The sequence below is a fragment of the Sparus aurata genome, chromosome 16, assembly GCF_900880675.1.
Source record: "Sparus aurata chromosome 16, fSpaAur1.1, whole genome shotgun sequence".
Taxonomy (NCBI): Eukaryota; Metazoa; Chordata; class Actinopteri; order Spariformes; family Sparidae; genus Sparus; species Sparus aurata.
Window position 1 is genome coordinate 24,410,552 of NC_044202.1, and position 5,616 is coordinate 24,416,167.

Sequence of the window (5,616 nt, forward strand, 5' to 3'; positions counted from 1 at the left end):
GTGAGAGAGTTGAGAAATGTGTGTCAAAATGAAAAAATAACTGCTGAAAATAATGACACCAAACAAGGCAAGGTAAATAGTTTTTAAGGTGAAATATAATGGTGAAATCAAAAATAGTCAAATGGCCAATTATACCCTTGACTGCATAAAATCCCAGTAACACACCCAATCAAAACTCTCTATAATCCAAATTGAAACATATTTCTTGGTCCACATTTAAATTCATTAAGCTATTTATTACCAACCGCCCTATGAGGTAGGCCTATTCTGCTCTCTGGTAGGCCTATTCTGGTCGTGTGTGTGTGTGTTTGTGTGTGATACACCTGATGACACAAAAAGGAAGAAATGTATCTATATACATTGTAAAACTAGGAGAATATAGCTGTTGTTTATTTTTGCAAATAAAAGTTTGTAATTAACAAGTTTATTCTTTTAGTGTATGCGGGTTGGGGGGGCCTGGCTTGTCTTGGACACAGGCAAGGGGGGCTTCAAGGAAAAAAGTTGTTCCTTTTGATGTTAATTAAAAAAATGAAATTGACACTTTAACTCAGCTGAACTTATTTTAACAAATATTTCCAACATTTTTCCCTTGTTTGTTCACATTTGAAGAAAAGAAGACATTGACACTCATCAGAGCTTGTTTATTTTTTGTAAATTCTTTTTGTAAATAAATATACTGAACAAAACAGAATTTCCAGCAGTTTTTTTCTTGTTCATTTATAAAATGTAACATTTGAAAACAACATTCAGTATCTCCTGAAAATGTAAAAGCTACAAAACAGGCACTGAATTTGAAATTAACTTAACCCTTACATACTGTTCATATTTTACACCTTCACAGTATTCCCTTATAATAAGTATTTATAGCACATTTTAAACTACAGACCCTATTTAGAATGTCTTAATAACCTATATTACATGAATAAATGTATAGAGTGTATTTCTTATGTTTTACAACACTTGTTTTTGGAGAAAAACATCCAGTATTGCACAGTATCATGTCCTCTGTTACATATGACATAAAAACATGAAGGCCATGATGATTTAAACATATTTTATTGAACTGGAAAATGACATGAACAATCTGGAACTGTTGAAATACAGAAATATAACCATGTTTAACCATTTTAACTATGAACAATCTGGAACTGTCGGAATAGAGAAATATAACCATGTTTAACCATTTTAACCATTAATCACTGTTCTCACTGCTGTATCAAAACGACACAGTTCATTATAAACTATCTTATGATTTGAAGCTTATCATAAACTAGTCTCTACATTTAAAGCAGTGGTAGGACACTTTGCGTGTGTGGAACTTTCACATGTGTTTCCCACATTTGCAGCAGGTTGTCCCTGTTTTGCAGTCCTTCTTTGCAGGGCAGAAGTTGCATCTCTTTCTCTTCTGTCCCTGTGTGTTGGTTTCTTGTGTGACTTCTTGATCAGGGGCAGGCTCAGACTGCTGCACTGCCCTTACCAGTGCTGCTGAAGCTGGTGTGTGGGGAAGGTGTTGTCGCTTTTGCATGCGAGAAGACACAAGGGCCTTTCCAAGCTCCTCCAAAAAGAACCTCCTCCAGTTCCTCTTGCTTGCCCTCCACGTTGGGTTCAGCTCACACCATATGACAAACGCATTGTACGATGATATGTCAGTGATGTTGTGGAATATCACGAGAGGCCAGCGGGCGGTTCTCCTCTTGCAGCTGTATGTGCCTGTTACTTTGTCGAGGTTGTCCACTCCTCCTTTATTGGCCGTGTGTGTAATGTGCTTAGGGTTGCCAACCGTCCCTTGAAAAATGGAATCGTCCCGTATATAGAAACAAAGTTACGCGTCCCGTGTTGAGCTTAAAAGGGACGCACTTTGTCCCGTATTTCCGTGAGAATCAAAATGGTCTTTAAGATGTCAATGGAATCAATGAATGACAGGGCGTTTTATATGAAAATATACGGTAATCTTACTGCCAGTCCTCTGTGCTCTGTGACCAATGAGCCGACAGCACACTCACACACGAGAATAACAATGCAGAATCCGGCTCTTCTCATTGGTCGAGGTACTGTCGCTTGCAAGAAGATACCGGAAGACAAGAGACTGAGGCAACTGGCAAAACAATCCAGCATGGCTCACAACGTCACAGGTTCACAGGACACTGCAGACGGTACGCCTTCCACCACGAGCAGTAACGTTACTCCCCCGATAAAAAAAAAAAGGCTGCAAAAATACAGACTCGAATGAGAAAAAGAAAACGTGGCTGGAAAAAGTGTAGATAATGTCTGCTGGCGCACTTTTTCTGTAGCCCATGGTGAACTGTTTGACGTGAAACAGCATGCATCTAGTGGTCTACACGTGAGGGACAACCAGGTGGACCCTTGACTGGTTTGTTGCCCACCAGGCAACACCAGAGGCAGATATGGTATGTAGAAAAAATACGAATAAATGTCAGTATTTTGTGGCCAAAAAAATGTTTAGTGTAATAAACACATACAGTTGATAGATGAATACATAAAATAGATAAATAATACATAAAAGTAATACATAGATGAATAATAGATAAAGAATACACACTATACTATATACATACATACAACCTTACACATGTCAGTTCAAACAGTCCATAGATGGATGTGATGTGCATAATTTGTACCGCACAGGCAGTTGATATACTACACATGAACTATATATCAGTAAGAAAGTAACAACTTTCTATTGTTTTCTGTTATTTTATACTGTTTTCAGTTAAGCAGGACAGTTCTGTTAAATAAATAAATATTTCTTTTATTCTGTCAAGTTAAGCAGGACAGATTTCTGTTAAAAATATCTTTTATTTAGCACAAAAAAATTTATTGTTGAATAATATTTATTTCTATGTATTCGTATCACTCAAAAACATGCATCAAACTAAATTCACATTCGAGTCAAATTATTTGGAAATTGTTTCACACACAAAAAGGGCCAAAAACAAAGTTACCAAGCTGTGTGGGGGGGGGGGGGGGGGGCGTTGTCCCTTATTTATTTTTCAGGGAGTTGGCAACCCTAAATGTGCTCATAAGGATGACATTCTTGTTTTTCTTTGGGATGTATGAGACAACTGCTGTGTCCTGAGTGAAAGCAAACTTCGAAGAAAGGACTTCTCTCTCCCTTGTTGTGAGCAGAGCCGGGGGGCAGCTCAGGTTTGTTGCGCCTCACTGTGTCAACCATTGTGATGTTTTTCTTGCGGGGCGCCTGACCAAGCTCATGAGATGTAAAAAAGTTGTCACAGGTCACATTGTGCCCTCTTTGTCCTTCAGTCATCTCCAACACAACTCGCATGCCTTGTTTTTTCTCTGGGGCTCCACCAGCTGGCTTCCCAGTATATACTTGCGTGTTCCAAGCATGGCTTGAACGTGCATCACAGGCCACCCATAACTTAATTCCATATTTGCCAGGCTTGCTGGGTATGTACTGGCGAAAAGGACAGCGACCTGCAAAAACACAAAAAGGGAGAAAAAAACATTTATCCTTTCGTTCTATCTATCTTATTTATTGAATTCCACAGTTCTGTCCAAGGCTGTGTTTTCTGAGGAAACTATCTCCTTACTTTTTTTTTTTTTATATATATATATTTTTGGCCTTTTTATGGCTTTATTCATAGGTCAGCTGAAGATATGACAGGAAACAGGGAGAGAGAGAGGGGGAGTGACATGCAGCAAAGCGACCCGGGCCGGGAGTCGAACTCAGGTCCCCCGCAGAGCCTCGGCACATGGGACGCACGCTCTACCAACCGAGCTAAACGGCGCCCCAACTATCTCCTTACTTATGTATGGAAGTGCATAAGAAATAAACTGAAGATGATCTGAATCTGATCATTTGATATCACAGCCAATGACATATACTGAATCAGAGATTAATTAGTCAACAATAAAAGACCATTCTTACCTCTGAATGGAACCAGTCTTTCGTCCACTGTGACCTCAGGGCCAGGACTGTACATGAGAGTCAGCTGTTCCACCCACTTGTCCCAGACATCCCTGATTGCTGCCAGTTTGTCAACGACACGCCATGCAGGTCTTGTCTCACAATTGTCAAATCTGAGCACCGCTGATATGGTACGGAACATTTCCAGGGACATGGTGGCTCTAAATATTGGTCTTCCCGTCTCAGCATTCCAAAGACTAGATGCAGCCTCACCTCGGGACCTGTACACACCAGCCAGTATTAGAAGCCCCATGTAGGCATGTAGGTCAGTCACGTCCATGGTCTTCCATTCCTGACCAAACCGATAAACCCCCTCCAAGTTTGTCATCGCAATGACAATTTTTTCAATGGCTGGAGGAAGGAAGAGCTGAAAAGTTGACAAAATGTCAGATGCATGGGAGATGGCCAGTCTTGTGGGTCCTGGAGTCATCTGAATTACATTCTCTGCTGCCATCCTGCCTGCAACTTGTTGCGGAAGTTAGGACCAACAAAGAGCGCCGTTTTTAGACATAAATGTCTGCCTTGCTGCCTGCTCCTCTTCATCAAAGTCTTCTTCTTCAGAGGGGCTGTTATCAGAGTTCTCCTCCACGTTGTCTTCGTGCTCTGACACGTCCTCCTCCAAATCACTATCCACCTCATCTTGGAAGACTAAACCAAAGGCCTGTATGACATTGAGTCTTGCTGCCATGAAGTTAGTCACTGAAATGGCAGCTCTGGTACCTTTATAATGTTTTAGCCCCCCACCCCACCCCACCCTTCAAAACTGTTACTTTTATTTTGTTACATTGCAGTTGCGGGTGCAGCTGTGCTTGCAGGTGCAGATCTTGTGTCTGTGTCAAGGCACCCCCTGACCAGTGTTGCCAGATTGGGTGGTTTTCCGCTGACGGGACGAGCGTCTCTCTCTCTCTCTCTCTCTCTCTCTCTCTCTCTCTCTCTCTCTCTCGCGCGCGCGCGCGCTCTCTCTCTCTCTCTCTCTCTCTCGCGCGCGCTCTCTCTCTCTCTCTCTCTCTCCATTTTCCTTGATTTGACCCACACTGGTACATCTATAATCCATCTAAACAGATACGGGTCAAATACGGGACCCGAAACAGCCTCAGTGTACAAAAATTTGTAGCACCTGTACAAAAGTTCATTAGTGCGTATTTTGGACAATAAAAGGAAAAGTCATCAAATTTCAAGCTAAAAGAAAGATGTTTAGAATATTTTTACTGCTGTCAAATGTCTGAACGGGTCAAATTTGACCCAAACAGTATATAAGGGTTAAATAAATGTAAACGAAAAGCTTCAGTTAGCATTGAATTGACTTGAATTCTTCAAAAATGCTAACCTAATAAGTATCTTCAAGTGTAACAAAAAACAATAACTTACAAATGAAGTGCAAGTGTCTTGAAACTGACACATAAAATGCAACCATGAAGTACCAACACATGTAGAACAGACTGGCTCAAACTGAAGAATATCATTTGCTAAACCCAGCCAAAACCTTACAGTCTTATTTCCTCATCGCCAGCTAGCATGACCAAGAGGAGGCTGGTACTGATGGTGAGGTAGTGCTGGAGGTGGTGGAGGGTGGTGAGGTAGTGGTTGTGGATATGTTGGTGGGGATGGCTGTGTATGGGGCATCTGCACAGAGGGTGGATAAACATGGGTGGCAGCATGGATGGTTG

At 41.3% G+C, this 5,616-nt stretch overlaps 1 pseudogene; it reads right to left on the reverse strand.

Annotated features, from left to right (window-relative positions):
- Positions 1 to 1,321: 1,321 nt before the first annotated feature.
- LOC115566134 (piggyBac transposable element-derived protein 4-like) lies at positions 1,322 to 4,637 on the reverse strand (annotated as a pseudogene).
- Positions 4,638 to 5,616: the final 979 nt, after the last annotated feature.